The sequence below is a fragment of the Perognathus longimembris genome, chromosome 6, assembly GCF_023159225.1.
Source record: "Perognathus longimembris pacificus isolate PPM17 chromosome 6, ASM2315922v1, whole genome shotgun sequence".
Lineage (NCBI taxonomy): Eukaryota > Metazoa > Chordata > Mammalia > Rodentia > Heteromyidae > Perognathus > Perognathus longimembris.
The window spans coordinates 19,069,466-19,085,350 of record NC_063166.1 but is presented as its reverse complement, the minus strand read 5'-3'; positions in this window follow the sequence as shown (position 1 = coordinate 19,085,350).

The window sequence follows — 15,885 nt, the reverse complement described above, 5'->3', positions numbered from 1 at the left end:
TAGTTTTCAACTGAAATTCATAAAACTTGCTGATCCTCGCCACAAGAATGCAATAAACTTAGCAGGAACTACACTTGGTTCTAAGCACTAATTAAATGCTCATCCCATCCTCCACAGAGTGGTCCCCTCAGCTACCTTAACAAGTACTCTCTCTTCCTGTACTCTTGATCTCTAAACAACTGGATAAACAATGAAGAACCCATGCTGTATCTCTGAGATCTCCTCTTGGCCTATGCTTGTAAAAGCAGAAACGCAACATGGACATCAAAGAACCAGTTCTTTACACTTTGTTAGCAAGCCACAAGGTCTTATTTTTCTAATTTTTTATCTGCTTCTGAAGAAGCAGAGCAGTTATTAGCTGTTCCCAAGCAGGAAGTGCCTGGCCAATTACCATTCCTCTGTGACTCTGACCGAGGATATAATTACCTACAAGAAATCAAACTTACCAGTGTTTTCAAATATGCCATTGGAGCCCATAATTCTAATATGGGTCTCCCTTCATTGAAAAAGAGTCTTCTATGGTGCCATTAATAGGCATTAATCACTTATAATATCTCTACCCCAAAACATACAAGGATTAGAATGCTTTGTCTCCTTTTCCTTAGACTTGCTTGCAATAAATCGATTATAGAAATCTTCCTTATCTTACTTGCTCGTGTGTGTGTTCATGGATGCAATTTTGACTCCAACTGTCCTAAGGAAAAAGAAGAGTTCTAAGACAGGTTTTTAACCAAGAAAAAAAAAGTTAGAACTAGCTTTAACCAAAACAGTAATTTTATTTCTGAAACATGCAAACAATCCACACAAGTTTGAATCCACTGACAATAATGTGCTTGTGAATTCTAAAGTTAGGATCTTCAAATTAATTCTAAGCTGTATCTAAGTATTACAAGGTAGAATGTCATATACAAAAGTTGTTTCTGGCTTGTTGTTGTTGTTTTGTTTTGTTTTGTTTTAATATAGATAGAGCAATTCACTCATTAACCAACACAAATGCGCCAAAATTCCCAGAGGCACAAGATAATTGCTAATAAAAATGATTATGATTCATTTTATTCATACAAAAATACCATGTAAATACAGAATGATTATAAGTCATTATTTCAAATCTGATTTGAAAGGCAGAGCATCTATATTTGGCTACACTTGTTCATCTGCTCCTACATTCTTGGCAACCATGAAATTGACTATAAACAACTGACACTTTATTTCCAGAAGCTTTCAGATTTTCAAGCTATAACATTGTACACTTGCTTTGGCAGCTCTTATTTAGGCCACTGCATGAAAGTTTAGATACCTACCATAAGTATGGGAACTACTGACTTGGTTTTCTTCTGCATGATCAATGTCATGTCTTTTAGAGCAAAACCAACAAGTATGCTAAAATGAGTTAGAGAGAAATTTAAATTATGTGTTAGCACAGAATATATTCAAGGGCTAAATCCCTGCATCTTTCCTTCACATAACAATTCTACATTCTACCAAGTATTATGGTAGCTCTCAGACTATGCTAAAAGGTCCCACAGAGTCAAGACACTGGGCTAGATTTCTATGTGTGATCTTCCTTCACAACCACAGGTAGTTACTAAGACTGTTTGGTGAACCTCATGTTGAGAAAACAAAAATGTTGCAGTCTCTAAACAGATCTACAGGCAAGCACTCTGCCCTCTCGGCCCCCACTAGCCATCCCCACACAGAGATGTGCTTTCTTGGCCCAGGCATTTGTACGAGAGCAGGGTGGAGTAAGCTGGGTGGCAGGAAAAAGACTTAACTGAGACACTTAGGCAAGTCTTTCTCCATCTACCCCCACCCCTCTGTGCATAAAATGATAGGTGCCATTTGCTTGGTGCTCCTTCAACAGTAAGACAAAAACCCCTCTCACATCTAATCCCCCTGAATACAATGCAGTATCATTCCATGGGAAAACAGGATATTAACGGAGCTTTCTTTAGTCCATACTTACACTACTGAAGTAAATAAAGGCTTAAGAATTACTTACAAAACTGTTTGGTGTAAGTGAACTGAACACCTCATGGGGGGAAAGGGAAAGAGGGAGGAGAGAGGGGGGAATGAGGGACGAGGTAACAAACAGTACAAGAAATGTATCCAGTGCCTAACGTATGAAACTGTAACCTCTCTGTACATCAGTTTGATAATAAAAATTTGAAAAAAAAAAAAAAAGAATTACTTACAAGCCAGGTGCTGGTGGCTCACACCTGTAATCCTAGATACTCAGGAGGCTGAGATCTGAGGACACGGTTCAAAACCAGCCTGGGCAGGAAAGTCCATTAAACTTAGCTCCAATTAACCACCAGGAAATCAGAAATTGTGCTGTGGCTCAAAGTGGTACAGCATTAGTCTTGAATGAAAAACCTCAGGGACAGCACCTGGACCCTAAGTTCAAGCCCCACAACTGACAAAAAAAAATTATTGTCCTGTCCTAATTGATCACCACAACATTACAGCTTTCTAAGAGGTCCAAGACATCCCTGGAGAGGCCTTGAGAAGAGAGATGGTGAGCAGCAGCCTCCCTCCCAATCCTGCCAAAAATATCTGCTTCACCCAGAGCAGTTCTGCCTCAATTTTATATGTTAACCTTATGAGCAAGATCTCAAGCCCCAGGACCAACACACACACACACACATACACACACACACACACACACACACACACACACACACTCCCATAATATTCTACACATGACTTCATCTTTCTGTTCATCTTTCTGTTCCCATTAGTAAACCCTCTATTTTTTTAACTCAGGCCTGGGCACTGTCCTTGAGCTTCTTTTGCTCAAGGATAATGCTCTACCACTTGAGCCATAGCTCTACTTCCAGCTTCTTTGAGATTAATTAGAAATAACAGTCTCACAGACTTTTCTGCCCAGACTGGCTCTGAACCATGATCCTCAGATCTCAGTGTCCTGGTTAACTAGGATTACAGAATACTATGGGATTTTTAAATTCCACAAATTAATCAAAACATAGAGAAATAAAATGCTTAAAGTGTCCATTCCACCTGGGACATTTTCACACTTTTTAGTCACAACTCAAAGGCCCAGGTTTTTTTTTTATTACCGGACAAGGAAATGGATAAGTGGCTCAGTTGAAAGCAATTATAGGAATTAGGTAAAAAATTCAAAGTAGTTATCTTAGTAGTTTGCTGACAGTATGTTCATCTTAAGTTTTTACTCTAAGACAGAAGATTCCTAGATGGGAAGACTAAAACAAAAGATGAAATATGAATTCTCCCATGACTTCTCTACAAGGTTCACAGTCAAGGGCTGGGGATATGGCCTAGTGGCAAGAGTGCTTGCTTTGTATACATGAGGCCCTGGGTTCAATTCCCTAGCACCACATATACAAAAAATGGCCAGAGGTGGCGCTGTGGCGCAAGTGGCAGAGTGCTAGCCTTGAGCAAAAAGCCAGGGACAGTGCTCAGGCCCTGAGTCCAGGTCCCAGGACTGGCAAAAAAAAAAAAAAGGTTCACAGTCAATCAAAAGATCCCAAATTCCTTGCTAATTCACTCACCTGAAATTCAATGACTTGTCACTCTAAAGGGTATTGATGGCAAATTTGTACTCTCTTCAGTCATCCAGTCTCCACACTTCACCACACTGTGGATGCTAGTCAGGGACATAGCTGACTCACTCAAGGAAGAACACAGATGGCTTCCTGGTGAAGTCCAAAAACACCATTGAAACAAATGATCCTTTGTCTAGGGACATCATTCCAATCTACCATCTCAGCTATAACATAAGTAGTTTGCATTGCCTATCCAAGATCTGTACAGCTCATTTTTCTGTCGAAAACCACACAATATCCCAGTCACTTAGGCCAAGCTGACATGTGTCTTTATGTGACTTCTGTTACCACAGTTCCATCAGGCTATAAAAAGCTGTTGTTCCTTATAAGGATATAAGGTGACCATATAAGGATATCACTCCATGAAGTGTTGACTCCTAAATAATAAATGAGAAACGTTCTTACATTAGAAAACAATCAAAATAATATTCACAAATTCTATATGAGCCAGGGGGATTTCCCAAGATTCTTTGCTTCAAGAAGCAGTACAATGGACCAGGGTTTCTCTCCACAAGAAATCCACATCACAGTCCTCTTGTCTAATTCCTGAATAAACCTATTCTCTGACTTACCCTTGCCATCATGGTCAATAGTACATGGAACGCACTCCTGATATTTATTAGCAGGCTACCATACTTCCTCTCCCAAAGAAAGTCAAAGTAGAGACACTCTCCCCAGCCTTTATCCTCTAAGGAAATTACAAGAGTGAAACAGCTCAGTTGTGGGAATATAATTAATGTCATTAAATCACTGTTGGGAGAATGATTATGTTTTGAATTTAGAGGTCACCTACCTGCAAGGATTTGCAGAGAGAAAATCTCCACGCTCACATTGTTGTATCCATCTCCATGCCGCTTCCTGTGAGACAGGCTGACAACTCGCTTTGCTCTCCATGGCTTCTCTGAGAAAGCACACACATTTAATTTAGCATACTCAGAAGCTTCCCCTAAAGGACCTGACTTTACCTACTCCCTGGGATGTATGTGTTCAGAGCCAACCAACTATAGAGACCTGCACAACTATAGAGAAATCAACATTTCCAATCACCTCCTGCTTAAATTAATGATCTGATGTCATGCTAGTGAAATTCTTCGTAATTTTTAAATAAGAACCACACACTACATTTTTCCCCTGGACTGCACATTTTTGCCGCAAGTCCAAAATGTATTGAGCTGAACCTGGAAAGTGAATGAGGAAGCACTGTTTCAAGAAAATGATTCTTTTTCAATCTCTGCAGGAATTGTGTCCCTAAAGGCTATGTTAGCCATTCATACAATGGACAAGAATTTTAGGTTCTCCATCCAGACAATGATTATATTAAAACTTTAGTGTTTCAAATGAGTAGGACATGATGAGGTCATCTCTAAGAAAAAGGTTTCAAGGCTTGTACCTTCTTTTCTAGGTTCTGTTTCTCCTGCTGTAGTAGCTGAGATGGAATTTCCCTCACAGAGGTCCCTGAAATAGAGAGACAACTCCCAGGAAATCAGCACTAAACATGATCTTTGAACAAGAAGTAGAGACACAGGAAGTCACAAACTCAGACTACTAGAGCATTCTTTGAGATGCTTTGAGACCCATGCAGGAAGCTGGGGTGAAAAGGCAGAGAACATGGGATACACTGGGCCAGCGCAGAGTTTCTGAAAGTAGAGAAGACCCCAATACAGAGAAGTGAGTGGGGGGTGAAGAAGTCCACCAGCTACTGTGTCATGTCTTCACTCCAATTATTCAAACCTGAACTTCAGAAAATGTAGTGTTATGAGGGTTTGTTAGTAACGACGGCAATATGTGACCTTCAGTCCCTATTTGTGTCTCAAATTCTCAGAAAATGCAAATTACTTCATTTTTAGGGATAAGGAGAAGAGGAAAGATAACTCTAAAGGATCCCAAAAGCTACTGTCATTTTTCCTAGGGTTGACTTTACAGATAAACAGTATTATAATAAAATGGGAGAGGCAACAGTTTGCTATAAAAATCCAGCCTACTTGATATGTGTGGTTCTCTCAGGCAAGGAATCAAGGTCAAGATGAATTTCCAGTAGCCTCTGGAACCACTCCATAAGAGAGGTCTCATGCTACTTGCAGGTTGGAACAGCTGCAATGTTCTTTTATTCATGACCAAATGTTTCCAGAATGATTAAACTGGTGTGGTAAATGTGCGGTCTATATCAACCAAGTGACAAAGATTAAGTGAGATTCAGATTAAAATGCTAAGTGAGTTTGTACCAAGATAGAGCCAGATATATAGTTAGCACTACGAAAAAAACAAGCAGAAGAAGAAGTGTAAAACAACTACCTAGAGAAAACCTCAGAATAACAAATTGTACAAGATAAAGTGTCTTGAATTCCAAGTAAGTCAGTAGGGATGCAATTAAATTTTCAAAAGTACAATTGTTGGGCAATATGTAGGGGCAAAAATCCATACAGACCAATAAACAACTTAACCATCATTTGTATTCATTGTGAATTTGGTTTAAAAGTAAAGTAATAATGTGAATTTTGTTGGTACAATAAATGTTGATTGACAAATTCATGGACAAATTATGTTAGAAACCAAAAATACCCTAAAACCTCTATAGTTAATACCAAAACAATATACGCTAAGACATGTAGAGCTCTCCCTTCCCCAAAGGATCCACAATCAAAATCCAAGATGAACGGAAATTTACTCCTTACAAAAAACTAGTTGAGACAACTAGTCACAGAGTTATAACAAGTAGGATCAAAAAAGAAATGCTACCAGAGAAAAACTGCAATTATTATGAGAAATATATTAAAATTTTGTTATGTAATGAGATAGAAATGAAGAGCACACAGCCTTTGATGGCGACATTTGAGGTGATATAGGACATTGGTCAATAAATACGATATTTAAATTAATAACCTCTAACTGCCCTGTGCCTCTACCCTCTAAATCAATATATATTCCATGTATCTCTACCCCATTTATTTCCCAGTCTTTCTTTGATACAATTTGTATTTTGGGGAAAGGGTCTTTCAAAGGGAAAAGAAAGAGCAGTGTTAGACTGACATCCTTACAAATTCCGTCATGACCTATTATCTAGGAAATTTCCCCAACTCATTTCTTGTGAACACTCCTTCCCAGTCTATTAGATACAATAAGCCCGTCTTCCTACAAGTCAGGAAAAACTATTCTCCCTCCTGGAGCTCAGAACAAGAATAGTAGAATTAGCAGAACCCCATTCATCCTGACTGCCAAATATGAGATCATACTCAGGATAAAGTGAATTAGAGGTCATAGGCCTGCCCAGCACTTAAGAACACACTTGAGTCTAAGCAGCCTAAAAATACTCAGTCTCTTTGCAAGGCATCTGTGCATTACCTTGCATGTGGAAATATACATGATTTTAACAAATTCTTTCTCTCTTGGGAGAAAGTTAGCCTCTTGTTTCCTTCTGCCCTCACAGATATTTACTGGGTGCTGTAGATGCTGATTCTATCAAGTAGGTGAATATATGTGGCTGTCCTGAAATGGAATGGAAAGATAAAATACAGACTGCTAAAGAAAGGTCAAGAAGAGACAGCTGCATGGGAAGAGTAAGTAGAAAACAACATTCAAGATCCAACCCCTGAAGAGGTGTTAAATGACTGGTGGGAGAGATCCCTGCTGTAATCCAGTTAACATTTAGCACCTAATTATCACTTCTCAGTGGAGTCCAGACTAGATAATTGTGAACTGCAACCTCTACTCAACACAGGAAATGTGTGATGCTACTAAGCCACTGATTGAATCATTTAGCAGGTACTATCTACCCAGAAGCAATGGGAAAGAGATGGATAATATTGCTATAGTTAACCAGTGAATATTATGGTAGTTAATCCCACTTTTCTGGATCTGGCCTGCAGAATTAGTCAAACAAAATATAGATAGAAAACTCATGGGGAAGTTGGAAATGTCAATACAATCACATGTGTAATGAAGTCATTTGCTGTGAAAGAAGTTGGGAAAAAATGCCTACTGTAGCAATCAAATATGGCTGGGAAAGGTTTGTAACACATTGCACAACAGTAATCATATTTACATTACATCTCAAGGACAAGTGGCACAAGAAAGAGGAAAAGCATTCTGGAAAGAGAGAAGGATAAATGAAAGAAGGCTCAATATGTTTGAGAAAACATATGTTTTCAGAGCAGAGGGAGGGTAAGCTATTGGAAAGACAAGCAGAGGATATTATGGGCCATAGCAGGAGGAATATCATAGTCTAATGACTGAAACTTGAATTTAAACTTGTGGGTAATAAGAACCAATAGGATTTTGCTTAGATCATTTGTGAGTAATTTTTTAAAAGAAAAGGGTATATAACACAGTGGTTTTCATCCCTGAAAACTTATCACACTGGATGTAGTACAAGATAAAATGATTAAAACATAAAGAAAAAAGGAAAAAAAGGAAGGAAGGAAGGAAGGAAGGAAGGAAGGAAGGAAGGAAGGAAGGAAGGAAGGAAGGAAGGAAGAAAAAGAAAAGGAAAGAAAGAAACCAGATGAGATGTTGTGATGGTCCAGGAAAAGTGACTTAGAATTGAGAACTAAGGCAGAAAACAGGGCAATTATCTCTCTCTCTCTCTCTCTCTCTCTCTCTCTCTCTCTTTCTTTCTCTCCTCTCTCTCCTCTATCTCTTCTCTCTTCTCTTTCCTTTCCTCTCTTCTCTCATCTCTCCTCCCCCTCCCTCTTTCTCTTTCTTGCCTGGAGTTTAAACACAGGATATTGCACTTCCTAGGCTTGTGCTTTACTACTTAACCATGCCCCTGGCCCAGTTTTTTGCTGATTATTTTGGAAATGGAGTGTAGTAAACCTTTCTGCCCTGGACTGGCCTCAAACCATAAACCAAATTTGAACTTCCTTAGTAGCTAGGATTATAGGCATGAACCAGTGCTGCCTGATTGACTCAGGAGATACTTCTGAGAGAGAAACAAAATAAGTGAGTAATATCTGAGTGTTCAGGATGAAAAAAAAGAGTTTTAAAAGAGAGAATTAAAAATATATTTAAATACTGGGTATGGTGATACACACTTTTAACTTTAGCACTTGGGACACTGAGACAAGAATCCTGAGAGCTAATATCCAATGTTAAGTACATAATAAGACCCTGTCAAAGAAATAAAGAACGAAAAGGAAAATAGGAGGGAAGGAGGAAGGGAAAGAGGGAGGGGGGCAAGAGGAAGGCAAAGAGACAGAGTTTACTGTACATGGAGGCTGGAGTGAAAAACCACATCCTGAACTGGGGAAAGCAATGGAGGTAGGAGCCTTCCTGGGGCAGTGAAGGACCGCTTGTCCTCATGCTCTCTATACAGGTACTGAACATCTTCAAGACTGCTGCTTGGAAACCTTTATTTCACTCGTGGAATAAAATGAAGCTAACTGGATCACCTTAGGTCGTCATCCATTAGCTCTGCCACATCTGAACCACCTCAAGCTCCAGCTCCCAAATTTAATCAAACACATTAAGCACATACTATCCTCAAGCAAAACCAGAAAGTAATTTCTTTAAAGCAGTGCTTCAGTTCTCCAGCAAGCAGTGCCAGGAAAGAGAAATATGTACAAGACCCATACAGAGCCCAGGAGCAGGAGAATAAATCAAGAAGAAAGCAAGTCATCACAAAAGCATGTCCACCATTGCTGCAGGTGGCTGGTGCTCAGTTGCCCCAGCATTGCACCTAAGATGCACACTGATTAAGGGGTTCCTTGCCTCTCCTATTCCTCCCTCCAGGTATTCCTTTTGATTACTACAATAGCTGAGAAATTAAAGTATACAAAAAAATACCATTCTACTATGTAAGATACTAGAAAACACTTGCTCTTCAGACCTGGGTAAATATATGTTAAAGCAGGTCTTTTATCTCCAGTTTCAATACAGCAGTTTTAGCTGCCAAGTGGTAGCTCCTTGTTCTTTATGCACGTTTTCTACTTTTGCATTGTACGGGGTTGAATAGTGTCACATGCATCTTATCTTTGTCCAGCCAGAACCTCAAAATGAAACATAATTTGAAAAATGGACTTTTACAGATGCAGTTCATTAAGATGAGGGTCAGAGAATGGACACTAAGTCCATTAACTAATATTTTTATAAGAGAAAGAAAGAGAACCATGACATGCAAGAGACATGGTGATGTGAAACTGGAAGGAGCCATTTCAAAGATGTACCCACAAGCCAAGGGGTTCTGGTGGTTGTCGAGAATTTCTGGCCAACACCAGTAATGAAGAGAGAGGCATTAAGCTTATGTTTCCTTTGAAAAATCTGAGGAGAAAGCAGCTTGTCCACATCTTAATTTCAACTTCAAATATTCATCACCACAGAAACACAAATTTCTGCTGTGTTTAACCACATTGCATTACAGAAGCCCTAAGAAATTAACAGAAACTACTTGAGTATTCCAGTTACCCAGCTAAATCTGCCAAATTAGACCTCACAGTCCACATACTGCAGTAGATAGCTGGACCAGAATTGGTATGTAACAAAGAAAAATCCTGAAATACAGACTTGAATAATTTTGCTGCAGAGTTACTCCAACGTTCAAAGAAGTTGAAGAAGGATTCACAGACAGTATATGACAGATTGTAGTTATTTTAGGAAGAAAAGAGAAGACATTCGACTTCAATGTTTTCAAAAGCAAGACCGGGGAGTTAATTCTACATGATGAAAAATCTCTGTTCATATTAGTGACCCAGAAAAGAGAGAAGAAATTGAAACCATTTATGAGGAAAATGACAAGGACAGAAAAATAGTGGAATAATGAAATACCCTATGTCATCATCTCTAAGACAAATATTCTTTCTTAAGTTATCCTCTAAAATTTAGATACAACATAAAGTTTTTGCTTATAAGGTAGATTGCATGCCATTGTTTTATGAAAATCTTTCTTTGATATCTTCTGGAAACTTATAAAGCAACCACGTGAAAGTACATTAAAATTGATAAGATGTAGCAAGAAGTAAGGGAGACCGTTTTGGACAGCTCTCCGAGCTTTAGACAAGTACTTTTGTGGAAGATGAATTACTCTTTTCACATTGAAGACTTCCCTGGGAATTGTAGGATGGGAAGCAATGCCCTCACTGGCCTACACAATGCAGAAACGATCTTTTATATGCTAGAAAATGCATGCTACTCTCCACCATTGCAAAGTTATCTTTTAACAGCTTTCAAGGTTGGTTGTTGGTTGGTTGGTTTTTCAGAAATTTTATACTTGAGAAAAGTATGAAGAAATGACCTGGAGGATTACATTTGAAAAATAGTCTTTACTAAGTTCTTGATTTCATTGGTTTGTTAAAAGGAAACACAAAAAGACTAGGTAAATGTATGTGTTTATGGCTATAAATATATTGAGAACTCAGCCTTCTGCATAACCTAGAACTTTGACTATCATGTCAAATGTCTTTTCTTGAAATTTAGTGAGTTCTCTAGAGAGAGGAATGTAAATGTATAACTTGTTCCTAACAGTTCCTACGTTGTCTTATCACTGTTAGATGCTATGGTTGCTTCACTTGGTAAAACCTGAAAGCACACTGAACTTTTCAACTCCAATGCAGACTTCAGATCAAATGGATTGAGTTTGTACAATTACACACTCTGTTGACATTGCAAAAATATGTTTATTAAAACATTCACCTCAGAGGCCATGCACATTATTCCTGTTGGATATATACTAAACTTAATAAAAATTAAATAGAAAACAACTGTAGTATCATAACAGATCTTTAACTTTCCTTATAAAGTTTACTGTAGACAATGCTAACCCAGTGTCCACTCATGGAACCATTTCTCAGTCCCCCCACCCCACGCCACACTGGGTCTCACACCCAAGGTACTGCTCTCTCTTCCATTCTTTCTGTTCTCATTTCTTGGGATTATCTCACTAAGCATTTAAGAAGAGTACCAATTAAATAGCTCCTTTCTCAATTCTATTTTCACTTTAAAGCTTCCTGTTCACTGTAGGGGGGCCTAGAGTATCTTTGAAAATAATTCCCAGATTATGCCTTATTTTAGACCTAAGTGTTGCTGATCTGAACTAATTGAACTGAATTAACAAATTAAGCTGTTATCAGTCATTACTAGTGTTGCTTTGGTTTCCTTAAATGAGGATCTATTTACATATCAAAGTATAAACCAAAGGGCATAAACTAGGTGAGTTTGATAGTAAAATTGTTTTTTGTTTTGTTTTGTTTTTGCCAGTCCTGTGGCTTGGACTCAGGGTCTGAGCACTGTCCCTGGCTTCTTTTTGCTCAAGGCTAGCACTCTACCACTTGAGACACAGCGCCACTTCTGGCTTTCCTTGTTTATGTGGTGCTGAGGAATTGAACCCAGGGCTGCAAGCATGCAAGGCAAGCACTCTACTGCTAAGCCATATCCCCAGCCTCGATAGTAAAATTGTTTATCATTGTGGTTCTCACATGAAGCAAATGGCTAAATCAACCCAGGAAGTAATGTCAGAAAAAGGATGCTGGAAATCCTCCAAGAACTTTTCCTTACTTAGCAACTTGAGCTGAGACCTGATATCTGAAATCATAATGAGAATTCAGATTCTACATTCTACACACACACACACACACACACACACACACACACACACACACACACCCCACTTCTATAATTTTAGCTCCACATTCATGAAAGAAATAATATTCCACTTTCAATTCTGTGATAGCTATTAGAGCTATTATTATGTGGTTAATGAGTTAATATACTCAAAGCACTTAGATGTGGATCAGAACCATGGTAAGTATTGTGTAAATGTTAGCAATTACTATCATTATGTCCATCCATTTCTTTTGTCCTACCGAAGGTTATTGAGAGTCTCTTAAAAGCCCAGCAATAGATCCTATAGAAATAAAGACAAATTAAATGTGATCCCTGATTTTGAAGGTTTAAATGTGATTTTTTTAAACACATGAAAACAGATGGTCAATAAGCCATCCCCATTAAGCCTGGAAAACATACAGAATCAAACAGCATGCTTGTACACTTTAGGGAAAGCTAAGTAGGGCAACAAGATATGGCTTCCTCCTTCTGTGTAGGTGGCTAGGCAATTTGATTAGAAAAACAATGAAACGATTCATTACTACTAATATGATGGGAGTAGTAATAGTAAACTATTCAGGACTATCTTCTTGTTTTCATTTTTCTTTTGTTGCTTTTTTTTTAAGAAACAAAGGCTCACTATGTATAAGTGAGGCTTTCCTCAAAGTTGTGATGCTCCTGTCTCTGCCTTTTGAATGCTAGACTTTGAAGCAAGTAGCACTATACCCTACTCAAGGACCAACTTCTCCATGTCAGGTATTTTATTCTTATTTTCTCTACTCCTTACCAGTATTCTCAAAGATAAGCATTGTTCTGCCAGTTTTATAAGTAAGTTGACCAAGTCTCAAGGAAGTTCAGAAACTGTCCTAAAACAACACACTAGGAACTCAGAGCTATATTAACTCTAAAGCCCACAGTATAATATTTCCTCCTCCCAGATTAAACAAGGTTGAAGAAATGGTAGCTATAATGTACTATGTGACATGTGGCAGGGCAAATATGGTAAAAGGCCTGAATTCAAATCTTGGTTGTATTCCTCACTAACTCTATACTCCATGAGCAAGCCATAAGCTACATTACCCTATCTACAAAATTAAGGTCACTGACAGAATTACATAAGACTTCAGGTTGCAAAATACCTCTTCCTTCTGTAGGGACTTCTCTTGTCCATAGTAATACTGGGATTTGCAATGCATTTCAAGTGTTCTTCTTTTTTTCATCAGATTTTGTTTCCCAATTTTGATGTTGGAAAATGTGTTCATGCTGCCTTCAACTTAGAGTCAGTTAAAAGTGTGGATTTCTTGGAAGGAAGAACAGAAGGCAAGAAGGGAAAGAAAGGAGAGGAGGAAGGGAGGAAGAAGGGAGATAGAATAAAAGAAAGGAAAAAACGATAGCGAGAGAAAGCCACCCTTTTTCCACATGCACATGTGAGATGTGGCATATTCATTTATCTAGGAGATTGATGTAGTCATCACAAGGGATTCATTTACAAGTGGAAACTATAGCCCTTGGAGAAGCAAAAAGAAGAGTATAACAAGTTTAGCAATGAAACCTCATCCATTTGCAGGTCTATCTGCCCTGGACACTGCCTACCCCCCTCCTTTCATGTTACCCCTGGTCATTTGTGGATATGATCAACAGCTAAATGAAGTGTGAAATTCTTGGGAACATATATATATATATATATATATATATATATATATGTGTGTGTGTGTGTGTGTGTGTGTATTCTTCTCTTTTTATTTGGCAAGACTATTTCTTCTACTCTGACTAATTAATTATCTATGAATATCTTCCAGCATCCCTAGACTTTCTTAAATGAAAGAACAGTGTGCTCACCTTTCAGAACACAAGCATAATAAACAAAATGATCCAAACAGAGGGCTGTGACCTGAAGCCAGGGACAGAAAAGCCTGCTGTGGCTTCTTTCCAGCACTGTTTTCATTGGCATCAGATACTGCAGAGCATAATTCCCAGGACCTCCAGCACAATGGATTTCATACTGGAAAGAGGGAAAATCACAGAAGCAAAGGAGCCACAAGAATGCGATGAGGTTTAGCAATCTGCAGGCTCCACCTAGGAAGTTGTCCCAGGTTAAAGGCATGGGAAGAAGAGAGGATGGTGACATAGTGGGGTCCTGCTGTCGTAGAAAATCTTCCTTATTTCGGGGGAACAGAGCCTGTAAGATAATGAGCTGCTGATTTTTTCACAGTCCTGGGGTTGATTCCGGGTACACGCAGCTCCATATGGTATATTCGCACTCCAGGATGCAATTTTTCTTGTATTTGCAAAACTTTTCTTGAAAAACATCTCACAATTTCTCCTTAATTTTTCTACCTGGAACTGAGCCACTGGCTAGTTCTTTAATGCATTTTTACTGCTATTGTAAAGGTGATATACATAGGGGCCTTATAAGTCATACAAAGAGTACATTTCTTCTTGAACAAGGTCACTTCTTCCCTCACCACTTGCTAGTTTTAAGTGTCCCAAAAGCAGGATCTAAGATCACTATTTCATGTATAAATTTCTACAATAAATCTATTTTTATTCTGAGTGTAAATAATAAACTTAATCTGTAGTATTTCATCCAATGATGAATTGATCTCCTTATGTAATATTCCACCTGATTTTAGAATTCATTTGAAGGAGCAAATGTATAAAAAAAATTTATGGAGATGGTTTTATAAACACAAACAGAACGGGAATCAGACGGTGCTAAAACATATTAAAAACTATAGCAATTATATGACATTGGTATATAATAATAAGTTATTCTGTTTATAAGTAATAAACAGAAAAAAATTAAACCAGATCCATGTACACATAAGGATTTAAAACTTAAATGTAAAATGAGGCCCAGGCACAGTGTCTCCAGCTTGCAATTCTAGCTTCTTGGGAAGTAAAGATTGGGGTATCATGGTTTGGGGCCAGCTTGGCCATGCCCTTTTATGAGACTTCATCTTGATTCGTGCAGTGACACACGTTTGTCATCTCCAGTGACATAAGGAAGCACAAGTATGAAGACTGCCTCCCAGGACAGCTGGGCCATAAAGTAAGACCTTATTCTCAACATTTCAAAAATAACCACCAAAAGAAAAAAGGGCTAGAGGCATAGCTCTGCAGTAGAGTGCCTGTCTGGCAAGAAGCAGCCCAGGGTTCAATCTCTAGTACGAAGGGGAAAAGAGAGTGAGAGAGAAAAAGACAGAGAGGGAGAGAGGGAGGGAGGGAGGGGGAAAGGAGGGAGGGAGGAAAGGGGAAAGGGAGGGAAGGGAAGAGGAGGAAAGAAAGAGAAAGAAAGTAGAGAGAGAAAAAAGAAAAGGAAGAAAGAAAGAAACTGAATCTATAAAGAAAGAACAGATTAGTCAGTAGATACAGTAGGCTTTCTTTTGAAACAACAAAAAAATTTCACCTGGAACTTCTATAAGATTAACAGTATTTTTTTTATTTGCCAGTCCTAGAGTTTGAACTCAAGCCTGTGAGCTGTCCCTGAGTTTTAGGTTAATGTTCAAGGTTAGTGCTCCACCAATTGAGCCACAGCTCCACTTTAATTTAAAGTACTAACATAAAATATTAAGGAATATGAGTAGGACATCATAAGAAGTGCTTCATAAACAAGAGGCAAAAAGTAAATATGGTAAATTTAGAACATCTGAATTTTAAGCTTCCACTTGTCAAAAGATACCATAAACTGACATTAAATGTATGCCACAATTGGATCCTGCATATCTCAATCCTAGTAGCTAGAAATTTGCACAGGTGAGCTATAGAGATT